This window comes from Macaca mulatta, chromosome 13, assembly GCF_049350105.2.
Source record: "Macaca mulatta isolate MMU2019108-1 chromosome 13, T2T-MMU8v2.0, whole genome shotgun sequence".
Lineage (NCBI taxonomy): Eukaryota > Metazoa > Chordata > Mammalia > Primates > Cercopithecidae > Macaca > Macaca mulatta.
This window is the reverse complement of record NC_133418.1, coordinates 81,992,911-82,007,401: the sequence shown is the minus strand read 5'-3', so window position 1 is coordinate 82,007,401 and position 14,491 is coordinate 81,992,911. Positions and strand designations below refer to the sequence as shown.

At 48.7% G+C, this 14,491-nt stretch overlaps 1 protein-coding gene and 1 pseudogene across 2 annotated transcripts in view; both read right to left on the bottom strand.

Annotated features, from left to right (window-relative positions):
- HAAO (3-hydroxyanthranilate 3,4-dioxygenase) overlaps positions 1 to 14,491 on the bottom strand; it is a 146,878-nt gene that overhangs the window by 60,490 nt on the left and 71,897 nt on the right. The window lies entirely within an intron of this gene.
- On the bottom strand, positions 43 to 768 carry LOC713221 (cysteine and histidine-rich domain-containing protein 1 pseudogene; annotated as a pseudogene). The gene has a single exon (XR_013402565.1). The product of XR_013402565.1 is annotated as a cysteine and histidine-rich domain-containing protein 1 pseudogene (transcript).

Here is a 14,491-nt window from a genome sequence, read left to right as displayed (position 1 = left end):
ACACAACAACAAAACAAAAGATGACAGCAGCAAGCCACCACTTCACACAGTATTAAGATTTCTGAAATACGTAATAGCCTTCCTCCCATGTCCCGCCCAATCTGTTGTGTTGTCTTTTTGTTTTTGCTGCTTTTTGACTGCAGGCAGTTCAAGGCTTGCCCATTGCATAGGTTCAGCTTTTCTTATAGTGATCTCAATCTTTGTTGCAGTCATAGTTACATAAATTCGCTTTACATCAGTCACATCCCGTAATTTCACATTTTGATGAAATTCCTTCTCTCCTTCAAATCCAATGTGCACATTTAACAACGTGCTATGTACTTCTACTCGACTAAGTTCTGGAAGTGAATTTTTAGCATATACTGAAATGGTAACTTCACCTTCAGTCTGATGCCAGTCATGTCTACATGGAACAACATTTTCCCCAGCATCCTTTTTAGCCCACATATGTTTCCCTGTTGTACAGCCCTCTTGGGCTAAGAATGTATTAAAATCAGAAGTTTTTCTTCTACAACAGCTCCAGTATTTCATTCCCTCGTGGAAAATAGGTACTCCAGAATGATACACACAGACTTCTTCTAGACTCTCTAGACCCCGATATATCTTTGAACACCCTCCATTCTTACATGAAATCCCAATCTTAATTTCATCAGTCTTCTTCTTTCTTTTCTTTCTTTCTTTCTTTTTTTTTTGACGGAGTCTTACTCTGTCGCCAGGCTGGAGTGCAGTGGTGCAATCTTGGCTCACTGCAACCTCTGCCTCCCAGGTTCAAGCAATTCCCCTGCCTCAGCCTCCCAAGTAGCTGGGACTACAGGTGTGCACCACCATGCCCGGCAAATATTTTGTATTTTTAATAGAGACGGGGTTTCACCATGTTGGCCAGGAGATTCTGGATCTCCTGACCTCGTGATCTGCCCGCCTCTGCCTCCCAAAGAGCTGGGATTATGCTGGGATTACAGGCGTGAGCCACCGCACCCAGCCGCTTCTCCTTCTCCTTCTTTCTTCCTTTTCAGACGGAGTCTGCTCTGTTGCCAGGCTGGAGTGCAGTGGCGCCCTCTCGGCTCACTGCAACCTCCGCCTCCTGGGTTCACGCCATTCTCCTGCCTCAGCCTCTTGAGTAGCTGGGACTACAGGCGCCCGCCACCTCGCCTGGCTAATTTTTGTACTTTTAGTAGAGACGGGGTTTCACAATGTTGGCCAGAATGGTCTCGATCTCTTGACCTTGTGATCTGCCCTCCTCGGCCTCCCAAAGTGCTGGGATTACAGGTGTGAGCCACCGCGCCCGGCCTTTTCTTATCTTCTTCATTTCCTGATGACAGTTTAAGTTTATCAGGTGCTTGTTTTGGGGAGGCAGGTATTTTTAATTCCAAATTTGTCATTGGTTCATCTGGGCTTGGCCTTTTTATTGCTTCTATTGGCTTTGGGGCTTGAATGATGTGTTCCTGAAATTTGGGTTTCAGTTCAAGTAGTTCTTTCTATTCAGTAGTCTTGACTTTAGGTTTGACTGGCTCAGGCGGCTTCTCACTATTAGGTCTACCTTTTGCACAGCCTACAATGCTTAAGAAATCAGACAAATCAGTTGTTCTTCTCTTACATCAAGACCAACCCTTTAATGCATCGTGAAAGATTGGAACACCTGGGTGGCATGTGCAAGCGTCATCAGAATTGGTCCAGGATCGAAGGGCTGACCGCAGCCCCGGTTGTAGCACAGCAAGGCCATTTTCTTTTCCCACCGTCACAGCCAAGACCCAAACACCGAGAACATCAAGGGGGTGCATTTACCACTCCCGTGTCGCTAGCACCGGCCTCGACAGTGAACTATTTATTGTAAGGATTTCTGTGGGCCCGCTCTGAGCCGCCGTTTCTGGCCGTGCAGACGGATTTCTACCACACGGTGGCGCTGCGGCTCTGCCATAGAAGTCTCACTTTGCTCCAGAGCCAGGCAGGGCCGGCCACAGGACCAGCCTCCGACGGCGATTTCATCCGCAGCCTGCGGGGCAACGTGGGGCCTATCTGTAGCTTTCAGCCTTTCCTGGACCCTACCAGGACAAGAAGAGAGGGGAGAGGTGCGAAGGAGGTCTGGAGAGGAGGAGGCTTGGGACAATGCAGAGTCCTGATAGTGAGGGTGACCGCTGACCGCTGTCAGGAGGGACATGGACCGCTGCCGAGGAATAATGGGATTTCCCACCGGCCCAGTCATCTCCTACGCCGGGAAAAGGGAAGAGCTGCTCCCCCATGGTCTGTGCAGGTGGGAGGGGTCTCGGGCAGAGAGGAGACACTTTTTCTGTCCTCCAGGCTGTTTCTGCCAAGTGAAGGCCTGGGCTGGAAGAGCCAGGAGCAAATGAGAGAGTTGGGTGCTGAGCACCCAGCGGGAGAGGATGCGTCCCGGTCATCACACACCTGCTGACCACACATCTCTGTGAGGTCCCCCCACATACTCCGCCTGCAGTTGCCATTTGGGAAAATGATTCTTGCCTCTTTCACCGTCTGTTTTGTAGGTTACGACTCATTTACGGGCCTAGGCCAGGACTCGGCTCTTCCAGATCCTTATCGAAAAGCAACATCACACTTGTGCCGAGGGGTTCGAGACCAGCCTGGGCAACAGGACAAACCCACTTCTCTACAAAAAATACAAAATCTGTGCGGAAGGTATGTGAACCCTTGGGAAACGGAGTTGCTGTACACAGCAACTCCTGCAGCCTTGAGCCAGCTGCAGAGTGGGCATTACTGCCTGGTGCCCTCCTCCCTCACTCTGCCTCCCTGGATGTTGGGGATGGCCCTGTAAACCTTGTTCATAGGGGTCCCTCGACTTCTGGGACACCTCATCTGAGCACTGAGGAGGGGACACAGCTGTTGGCTGGGAGGCAGGAGACTAAGGGTTGCCTTCAAGCCATCCCCACACATGTGAGGTCATCAGCATTCTGCCCTTTCGTGGGTGTCAGTTGTCTCGTCCATAAAATGGGATGATGTTCTTGTTCCAGCCAGCATACTGGATGACTAAATGAAGGAAGAGGTGAGAAGCTGCATTGGAAAAAGAAACCATTCAGCTGCAAGACATCCTGGTGCAGTTCCTCCAGGCCTAATGGGGTTTGGTTGCCCACCTGGGCTGTGTCTCTTCGTGGCGCCAGCAGGTGGCAGCATTGCTTTTGCATGTGCCGGCTCCACCTCCGGCCTCTCCCAGACATGCAGCTTGTAGGGCAGGGGACCATTCTTCACCCAATTCAATTCAGGGGTCAGGAGAAGGAGGGATCTGAAATGCCCTGAATGGGAAGGGCCTGGAAAGAGAATGAAAACCTCATTCCTCCCCTCAAAAAAAAAAAAAAAAAAAAAAAAACACACACAGGTAAGCCAGGAGGGCAGGACCTGGAGCGTGAGCCCAAGAGGGCTAATGTGACCACTCAGGCTCAAGGGGGACCTTACCTCTCTCTGCCACAGCTGTGTTCCCCACCACCTGGAGGAGGGAACTGGGGATCCAGAAGGCTTGGGCCCTTGTCTTTGGTTGGAAAAGTCAGCCGGCATTGCAGTGGGACAGCAGGAACTCCTCTATTTTTGTGTGTGCAACAGGGTTGAAAACTTAATTCACTCTGTAATTTATTTGTGCAGAAAAAAGGTAATTTCCTTATTTATGAGTCTATAATGAATCTGGCTTTTCTTCCAACCCCTGCCTGATGATAAGTGAGAAAAGCAATGAAATTTTCAACTTGATTTAAACCACCTGGGGCCAGAGAGTTTAGCCGGTCTTGTTAAGTGATCTTATTAATTTCTCTTGGATAAAATGCTTAGTTCTCAGACTGCTTTCCCCAGCTTCTCCCAGTGTGGTGCTGTTGGGGTGTTGTAGACAGACAAGGGCAGCTTGTCTGGCATCTGGTAGGAGGCATGAGTTGGGATCCTGGGCTGTGGTGTCCTCTGGACCCAGCAAGGTCCCCTTCTGGGGACACTGATCATACTAGAAGCTGAGTTTATGAAACTCATGGTGCAGTCCCTCCTGATCTGACTAGAGCCCCTGTGGCGCCCCTGGCTGGCCCGCCCTCCGGCACCTGGGCCCCTCCTCCTAGCTGTGCCACCGTGGCCCCGGCAGGGCTGCGGGCTCACAGGAATGGAAGTTGGCTTTGAAAGCTGACCTTCAGTGGTGCCTCTCCCTTACCGGGGAGCCCTGGTGCTGGAGGCAGAGGCCGGGTTAGTTTGCAGCTGCCTGGGATGCCACTTCTTCCCAGAGTTCCAGTGTGAGTTGGGGACAAGGGCTTCTTTCTCTTGGGGAGGGGTGAGTGGGCCAATGCTTGGCTCTGCTTGTTTGTTATCCTTCTAATCCCCTTCGTACCATCCCCTGGGCAGGAAGGAGGGGACCAACACTCTTCCTCTTCTTGCTCAGTCATCCATTACATAAAACTCCAGGGCCACACCCAAGGAGAGGGATGAGAGAATCCAGGAAACATGCTCTCAAGAGAAGAGCCTGCTTTAGAAGACTTTTGATCTGCAGCATAATCCTATTTTGCATGTCAAATGCCAAACATCACCACATTTTTTCTTCTGTGCATTCTGTCTATATCAAACATTAATCCCGGTTTCTCTTTAAGCAGAGATGCATGCCTCAGGCCAATGAAGATGAAGATCATGTACCCATCAAGGCAAAAGAGAAAAGCACTACACTCCAGCCGGGCAACAGAATTATTATTATTTTTTAAGAGACAGGGTATCATTCTATTGCCCAGGCTGGAGTACAGGGGTGCAATCATAGCTCACTGTAACCTCGAATGCGTGGACTCAAGTGCTCCTCCTACCTCAGCCTCTGAGTTGCTGGGACTACAGGTGTGTGCCACCACACCTGGCTAACTTTTCTAATTTTTTTTTTTTTTGAGGCGGAGTCTTGCTCTGTCACCCAGGCTGGAGTGCGGTGGCCAGATCTCGGCTCACTGCAAGCTCCGCCTCCCGGGTTCACGCCATTCTCCTGCCTCACCCTCCTGAGTAGCTGGGACTACAGGCGCCCGCCACCGCACCCGGCTAGTTTTTTTTGTATTTTTAGTAGAGACGGGGTTTCACCGTGTTAGCCAGGATGGTCTCGATCTCCTGACCTCGTGATCCGCCCGTCTCGGCCTCCCAAAGTGCTGGGATTACAGGCTTGAGCCACCGTGCCCGGCCTAATTTTTTTTTTAATAGATGGGGTCTTGCTGTGCTGCCCAGGCTGGTCTTGAACTCCTCAAGCAATCCCCTTGCCTCAGCTTCCCAAAGTGCCGGGATTCCAGGTGTGAGTCATCGTGCCTGGCCCAAAATTTTTCAAATATCATCCTTTTAAGCTTCAAATGTTACCAACATTGGCTAATGCAACCAGAGAAGACATAACACATAAAACATGGGGGGTTCATCCACAAGGAGAACTCACTATCTTGCTGGTGTTAGGCTCTGTCCTTCCCAGAGAGGATATGCCATGAGTCAGAAGCAGATGCCACTCAGCAAAAAAAAAAAAAAAAAAAAAAAGAGAAGAAAAAAAATAACACCCCTATGTAATGGCCTGGCCTAGTAGGAACCCCTGCAGAGCTCAAGGACTCTCAAAAGGAGGCTCTTAGCCCAGGGCCAAGGCAAGACCAATTCATAGGATGAAAGGAAGGCTGTCATTGGTGGGCTTTTGTCCAGGCTCCTCATTTGTTCTTTCCTACGGGAGGAAATGTAACATGGGCAATTCAAGCCAATAGGGAACCTGGGCAAGGGGCTGGTGGTGGGTTTCATTCACTGCTTTCCCTCACGTTACTCCCTCAGGAAGGGAGTCTTACTGGGCAGGGCTGAGGCAGATGACCAGACTTACAGGTACTCACTGGCACATGCGTCTGGATATGGGGGTGGGGTGGGGTAAATAACCATACCTACCTCATACCATGTGGGGTAAATAACCATACCTACCTCATGTAGTTGTTGCAAGGATGAAATTACTTAATCATTTTTTTTGAGATGAAGTTAGGCTCTGTCACCCACGCTGGAGTGCAGTGGCACGATCTCAGCTCACTGCAACCTCCGTCTCCCTGGTTCAAGTAATTCTCCTGCCTCAGCTTCCCAAGTAGCTGGGATTATAGATGCCTGCCACCATGTCCAGCTAATTTTTGTATTTTTAGTAGAGACAGGGTTTCGCCGTGTTGGCCAGGCTGGTCTCGAACCCCTGACCTCAGGTGATCTGTCTGAGAGACAGGACTAGCTGGATTTCCTAGGCCGACTAAGAATCCCTAAGCCCAGCTGGGAAGGTGACCGCATCCACCTTTACACTCAGGGCTTGCAACTTAGCTCACACTGACCAATCAGGTAGTAAAGAGAGCTCACTAGAATGCTAATTAGGGAAAAGCAGGAGATAAAGAAATAGTCAATCATCTATCATCTGAGAGCACAGCGGGAGGGACAGTGATCAGGATATAAACCCAGGCACTGGAGCAGGCAGCAGGCTATCCTCTTTGGGTCCCCTCCCTTTGTACAGGAGCTCTGTTTTCACTCTATTAAATCTTGCAACTGCACTCTCTTCTGGTCGGTGTTTGTTATGGCACAAGTTGAGCTTTTGCTCAGCGTCCACCACTGCTGTTTGCCACTGTCGCAGACCCGCCACTGACTTCCATCCCTCCAGATCTGGCAGGGTGTCCGTTGTGCTCCTCATCCAGTGAGGCGCCCATTTCCGCTCCCGAGTGGGCTAAAGGCTTGCCATTGTTCCTGCAGGGCTAAGTGCCTGGGTTCGTCCTAATCGAGCTGAACACTCCTCACTGGGTTCCACTGTTCTCTTCTGTAACCCATGGCTTCTAATAGAGCTATAACACTCACTGCATGGCCCAAGATTCCATTCCTTGGAATCTGTGAGGCCAAGAACCCCAGGTCAGAGAACGTGAGGCTTGCCGCCATCTTGGAAGCAGCCCGCAGACATTTTGGAAGCGGCCCGCCACCATCTTGGGAGCTCTGGGAGCAAGGACCCCCCGGTAACATGTCCACCTCGGCCTCCCAAACTTAATCCTATTTATAGTGTTAGAACAATGCCTATGATATAGTAAATCAGGCTGGATGTGTGCTTGCCATTTATATCCACGTATGTGTATGTTTCCATGTGAATACCTGTAGAACTTACTGCCTGACATAGAAGGCACTCAGTAGATGCCAGTTGTTCTTATCACTGGACACACAGAAACACAGACACAGACACCTAGATGAGTGTATCTTCATAAACAAAGACAAAGACACCCCTAAACCTTTACTAGATACACTTGAATTTACACTTGCAGATGCAGATATACACAGTCACACATCATAATTATAGCTAACACCTATTGGAAATTTACTATGTCACGGGCATTGTTCTAACACTATAGAAAGGATTATGTAATTTCATCCTTGCCACAACTGCATGAGACAGGTATGGTTATTTACCACCACATAGAGGTCAATTGAGTCACATAGAGGTCAACTCAAGGTCACAAAGCTAGTGATTGGTAGACTTCGGATTCAAGGCCAGGCAGTCAGGCCTGGGAGCCTGCACATGCAACCAGTGGCGATTCTGCTCACAGACACCCACTGCCTTCCACACAGGCTCAGTCACAGACCTTCACCCAGGCATAAAGAAATCTCCCACCTATAAGCAGATGCACTTCCATGGTCACAAGACTGACATGGGATCCTTGCACACCCATGCGGAGCCAGAGGCTCTGTCTGAGCCCTGCAGAAACTCCTAGCGTTCAGATTAACTGGTCGAATGTGATAGTGTTTTCTCTTGGTGAGTGGGCTTCCAAACAGCTCTGATTCTGTACCTGTCCAGGTGTCAGGTTAATAGCCCCCACTCTTTTGAAGGACTTGTCGGGGAGGCCAGCTCTGTCTTTACCGCTAGTGGCTAAATCAAGTTTTGGCCTTGTCTGAGGGTTTCAGGACCCCTGGTCATTTCCCCACCTGCTTGTTCTCTGTGAGTGCTGGATAGTGCCTGTGGATGGATTTATTTTTATTTTTATTATTATTATTATTTTTTTGAGAAAAGGTCTTGCTCTGTTGCCCAGGCTGGACTACGGTGGCATGATCACTGGTTACTGTAGCCTGGATCTTCTGGGCTTGAGCCATCCTCCTGCTTCAACCTCCCAAGTAGCTGGAACCACAGATGTGCACCACCTCAACTGGCTTAAAAAAATTTTTTTGATGGGGTGTGGAGGCTCACGCCTGTAACCCCAGCACTTTGGGAGGCCGAGGCGGGCGGATCACAAGGTCAGGAGTTCGAGACCAGCCTGACCAACATGGTGAAACCCTCTCTCTACTAAAAATACAAAAATTAGCCAGGTATGATGGTGCGTGCCTGTAATACCAGCTATTTAGGAGGCTGAGGCAGGAGAATCTCTTGAACCCGGAGGCAGAGGTTGCAGGGAGCAGAGATTGTGCCACTGCACTCCAGCCTGGGTGACAGAGTGAGACTCTCTAAAAAAAAAAATTTCTTTTAAATAGAGATGGGGAGTCTCACTATGTTGCCCAGGCTGGTCTTGAACTCCTTAGGCTCAAGTAATCGCCTTATCTCGGTTCCCTAAAGTACTGGCATTACTGGTGTGAGCCACTGTGCCAGTGCCTGTGGATGGTTCATCTTAATTTCTTTGTGCTTTCCTAATTCTAGTTGTTGTTCCTCACCTTAATCCCAGGGCCAGGTGTCCCTCGCTGGAGGCTTTGAGGTGGGCCCAACTGGGAAGTCCTCTGGGCTTCCTGGGGCCTGGGGGACAGGTCTGTGCACAAAGGGGAGGGCAAGGAGGTGCAGCCAAAGCTTGCAGCCCCGGGGGTCACCTTGATGGCTTACGATGGCCTCTGGCTGAGTGGACACTGGGCTGCATGTGGACTTTGACCTGAGGCCAGGCTTAGGGAGCACCGGGAGAAGCTAGAGTGAGCTGCCCCACAGATGACGGGCGGGACTCCCAGTACCCCGCCCCAGCCCTGCTCCTCTGCGCGTCGCTGATGTGCTTGCCCAGGTGTTCCTTCTGGTCCTGGTAAGTGCCCATCTTCTCTTCTGGCTGCTGCAGTTCTTCCAGCCCTTGTCTTGGTCAGACACTCATTCTACTGACATCCACCCCTAAAGAGGAGTCTAAATGGAGGCCCACAGGCTGTATGTATGGAGAGTTAAAGTTATAAATCAAGCTGACAAACTTAAATAAAATATGTTCTATCCTTCAACCTTGACAAATTCACCTTCAAAATGAGCATGTTGAAAATACACATGAACATGAGTTATAATTTTTTTTTTTTTGAGATGGAGTCTTGCTTTGTTGCCCAGGCTGGAGTGCAGTGGCACCATCTTGGCTCACTGCAACCTCCGCCTCCCAAGTTCAAGTGATTCTCCTGCCTCAGCCTCCTGAGTAGCTGGATTACAGACGTGCACCCCCACATCCAGCTAATTTTTGTATTTTTAGTAGAAATGGGGTTTCACCATGTTGGCCAGGATGGTCTCGACCTCTTGACCTCGTGATCTGCCCGCCTCGGCCTCCCAAAGTGTTGGGATTATGGGTGTGAGCCACCGCGCCTGGCCGAATTATAATTTTTATATGACTGCAAGTCTGCACAATATTGAAGACAACTGAATGTAGTTATAATGAAGCCCCTCAGGGGATTCCCAATAGAATGGGAGTGTCTGTTGCCGTTATCCTGTGCCTGCCTTGTTGCTGTATGTTGGCTATGGGGGAAGATAACTTGTCTCTCTAGGTCACAGATCTTCAGGGCAAAAGGAACCCTCTCTAAAGAACCACACCTGAGGGGCCTTATTTGCACCCGGACCTAAGTTAGAGGTTGAGGTCCTGGATTTGGATTCTGAGCCTGAAGGCTTCATGGCTGATACCTTAATGGTCTTGGACGGTGAGTGTGTTTTGCACGTGGGAGGTATGTGATTCACGGGAAGCAGAGGGCAGACATTATGGCAGCTAGTCTTTCAAGATAGACCCCCCGTGTTCACACCCCTAGTATGCCCAACCTTGTATGGTCCCCCTCTTAAATTCTGTGGATAAGCCAGTGATGTTTAGGTGAGGAATAGACATTTATTACAGTTCATAAGTTAGTGTATATTTACTCTCTAGAATTCATTTCTTTGCCTTAACTTCAGCAAAATTAGTAATCATGTTTTTATAATAGCAAACTCATCATTTGTATTCCAGTGACAGTGCTGACCTACAGGGTAAAAGAGAAAATGAGCTTGTGTCAGAGTTGTTTCAGTCATCTGTGCTACATAACAAACTGCCCCAAAACTTAGGGGCTGAGAACCACCAACATTTGATTATCGCGTGTTTCTGTGGCTTGGCTGGGTTTAGCTGAGCAGCTTTTCTGCTGCCCGTGCTTGGGAATTCTCGTGCGGCTGTGGTTGAGTGGTGGATGAGGCCTGGATCATTAGGAGGCTCAGCTGGGAGGCAGGGACATCTGCTCCTTTCTCCCTCTGTATGTAATTTCTGGCCTTCTCTCTCCAGTAGAGTTTCTGGTCACTCCAAGGGGGTAGCTGGACTTCTTACATGGCTGGTGCTCAGGACTCACAGAAATGAGTCATTTAAAAGGGAGGAAGAGAAAGCTGCCAGCCCTCCTAAAGGGTCCATCCAAAAGTTATGCAACTACTTCCACTGCATTGTATTTGTTAGATGAGTCACAGGCCAGCCCAGATTTGCTGTGGGAGGACCACACAAGGCATAAATACCAGGAGGTCTTGTTCACTGGGGCCTTCTTTGGAAGGCTAGGACCACAGTGCTGGAAGTGGTGTGTTGTAAGAAAAACCTAAAACCTGTGGTGTACTGAAATCTTGAGACAGAGTGAGGAAATGTATTGGAGGCTGGAGAACAAAAGGCCTGGGAGAGGCACTGGTAGAAGGGTTGAGTGAGTCCCTCACCTGCAATGATGTGGACGTAGAAAAGGGCACCCAATGAACTTGGGGATCTGGCGAGGGCGATTTCCAGGTGGAGCTTTTGAAAGTGATATTTAATAATTAGCTTCTTTCACCTGACTCTGATAAAATAGGAAGAGGCTGGGTGTGGTGGCTCACGCCTGTAATCCCAGCACTTTGAGAGGCTGAGGTGGGCAGATCACTTGAGGTCAGGAGTTGGAGACCAGCCTGGCCAACATGGTGAAACCCCATCCCTAGCAAAAATATAAAAAATTAGCTGGGTGTGGTGGCACGCGCCTATAATCCCAGCTACTCAGGAGACTGAGGCAGGAAAATCACTTGAACCCGGGAGGTGGAGGTTGCAGTGAGCTGAGATCGCACAACTGCACTCCAGCCTGGGTGACAGAGGGAGGCTCTGTCTCAAAATAAATGAATAAGTCAATAAAGAAGGAAGAGATAGAGATGAACTAAAGAAGGAACTATTTAGGTTTTGGGCATAATTGTGGAAATACAAAGAGCCCAGGACTGTTGTTCCAGCCAGTAAAAGGCTCTCAAAATAAGAAATGGTCTCAGAGCAAAGATAAAATTTAGGGTACTACCCGTAAATTGTGGCCTTGGTTAAATGTGAAATCAAGGGTGTGGCTGTAAAACCCTTTACTAAAACCTCAGAAAAATTTAAGGGCATTATTTCTGCAGACCCTTTGGATAGACAATAGGGCTTCTGAGAATTTTTTTCCCCCCTTGAGACAGGGTCTTGCAATGTTGTTCAGGCTGGCCTCCGACTCTCAGGTACAAAGAGTCCTCTTGAGCAGCTCGGACCACAAGTACACACCGCCACGCCCAGCAACGAAACTTCAGGGTATACATCTTAGATCCTCTTTACTAGACAACAGGACTTCTAAGAATCCCACAGTAACCTCACAAGTGGCTTAAAGTAGAGAAAGGCCTCCTGGGGGAGCAATGGGGGTGTGGCTATTGTCTAAAGGAGTAAATTATCATTTGATATTTAAGAAACCCACAAGTTTTTGAAAGAATTGTATCAAGTTGGGTGGAAAGGGTCAGAGACAGTTCAAAATGCAGCAGACCCTGGTCATTTCTTTCTTTTTTGTTGTTGTTTTTTTGAGACGGAGTCTCACGATTTTGGCTCACTGCAACCTCCACCTCCTGGGTTCAAGTGATTCTCCTGCCTCAGCCTCCTGAGTAGCTGGGATTACATATGTATGCAGTCACACCTGGCTAATTTTTGTATTTTTAGTAGAGACGGGGTTTCACCATGTTGGCTAGGCTGGTCTCGAACTCCTGACCTCAAGTGATCCACCCACCTCACCCTCCCAAAGTGCTGGGATTACAGGCATGAGCCACTGTGCCCAGCTGCCCTGGTCATTTCTTATGGAGAAGGAAGGATAATTGAGTGTGAAGCCAACAGCTAGGGACAGCCCCTCCCTGAGAGCAGAACCAGGTCTAATAAAGCCACTGGTGACATGTGCTTGACTTGATTTCGGAATTGCGCTGTGCAAATTTCTACTCCTTTTTGAATGGGAGTGTCTGTTGCCATTATCCTGTGCCCACCTTGTTGCTGTATGTTGGCTATGGGGGAAGATAACTTGTCTCTTTAGCTCACAGATCTTCAGGGCAAAAGGAACCCTCTCTAAAGAACCACACCTGAGGGCCTTATTTGCACCTGGACCGAAGTTAGAGGTTGAGGTCCTGGATTTGGAGCCTGAACCTAAAGGCTTCATGGTTGATACCTTAATGGTCTTGGAAGGTGAGTGTATTTTGCTCATGGGAGGTATGTGATTCATTCAGACGGCAGACATTGTGGCAGCTAGTCTTCCAAGATAGCCCCACCGTGTTCACCCGCCTGGTATGCCCAACCTTGTGTAGTCCCCTCTCTTAAATCCGGGTTGTCTCTGTGACTCGCTTTTGACCAACAGAAAGCAGTGACAGTGAGGCTGCATGACTTCTGAGGATAGGTCCTGGGAAGCTTTTTGACTTTCAGCCGGGTCTCTTAGAAAGCTTGCTTTGGGGGCCGGGCGTGGTGGCTCACGCCTGTAATCCCAGCACTTTGGGAGGCCGAGGTGGGCGGATCACAAGGTCAGGAGATCGAGACCATGGTGAAACCCCGTCTCTACTAAAAATAGAAAAAATTAGCCGGGCGCAGGGGCGGGCGCCTGTAGTCCCAGCTACTCGGGAGGCTGAGGCAGGAGAATGGCGTGAACCCGGGAGGCGGAGCTTGCAGTGAGCCGAGATTGCGCCACTGCACTCCAGCCTGGGCGACAGAGCGAGACTCCGTCTCAAAAAAAAAAAAAAAAAAAAAAGAAAGCTTGCTTTGGGGTAAGCCAGCTATCATCTTAGAAATCCGATTCCTCTGAGACTGTCATACTATAAGGAAGCCAAGATAGCCACATGGAAAGGCCACATGGAGAAAGCAATAGATTCAGCCAGATTCCACTCGTTCCAGCCATCCCAGCTGAGGCCCGAGATAGGTGAAAGAAGGTGCTGCCATCTTGGATGTGCAGTCCAGTTGAGCCAACGTTTGACTCTAGACCAAGGGTGTCCAGTCTTTTGGCTTCCCTGGGCCACATTGGAAGAAGAAGGACTGTCTTGGGCCACACATAAAATATACTAACAATAGCCGATGAGCTAAAAACAAGAATCACACGCACACACACAATCTCATAATGTTTTTAGAAAATTTACAGGCCTGGCATGGTGGCTCATTCCTGTAACTCCAGCATTGTGAGAGGCTGAGGCGGGTGGATGACCTGAGGTCAGGAGTTCAAGACCAACCTGGCCAACATGGTGAAACCCTGTCTCTACTACAAATACAAAAATTAGCTGGGGGTGGTGACGGGTGCCTATAATCCCAGCTACTTGGGAGGCTTAGACAGGAGAATCACTTGAACCCGGGAGGCAGAGGTTGAGGAGAGCCGAGATCGCGCCATTGCATTCCAGCCTGGGCAACAAGAGCGAAGCTCCATCTCAAAAAAAAAAAAAAAAGGAAGTTTATGAATTTGTGTTGGCCTGCATTCAAAGCCGTCCAGGGTCTCATGCAGCCCACAGGCCACAGGTTGAACAAGCTTGCTCTAGACCCTGCTGTCATTTGACTGTGACCACATGAGAGACCTGTTTCCATAAATGACCACTAAGTCCAGGTAACCCTGCCTGAGGGCTAAAAATATTTTATTTTATTAAAAATAATTGTTTTTAATTAAGAGCTTCTTTTGTGTGGAGATGGGAGTCTCTGTATGTTGCCCAGGCTGGTCTTGAACTCCTGGCCTCAAGTGATCCTCCTGCCTCAGCCTCCCAAAGTGCTGGGATTATAGGAGTGAGCCACCATGCCTGGCCAATTGATTTTAAAGCACTAAGTTTTGGGGTTTGTTATGCAACAATAGATAACCAAAATAGTACAACATTGCACTTATTTTAATAAAAATGTAAATTAAATTGTAAAAGATCAAAGCTTAAAATTACTCCTCTTGTAAGTTTTAAAAATTATTTTTTCTTAAAATCTTCAAAATTATCTATTAAAATTAAAAGGCAAACATAACTAATAGTATAACTGATCAACTTTATCTAATACATGCAACATTTAAATGAGAAGTTTAAGTAAAGCTAAACTTTAAATTGAAGTCTTGAAAATGTAATGAAGTCTTACTA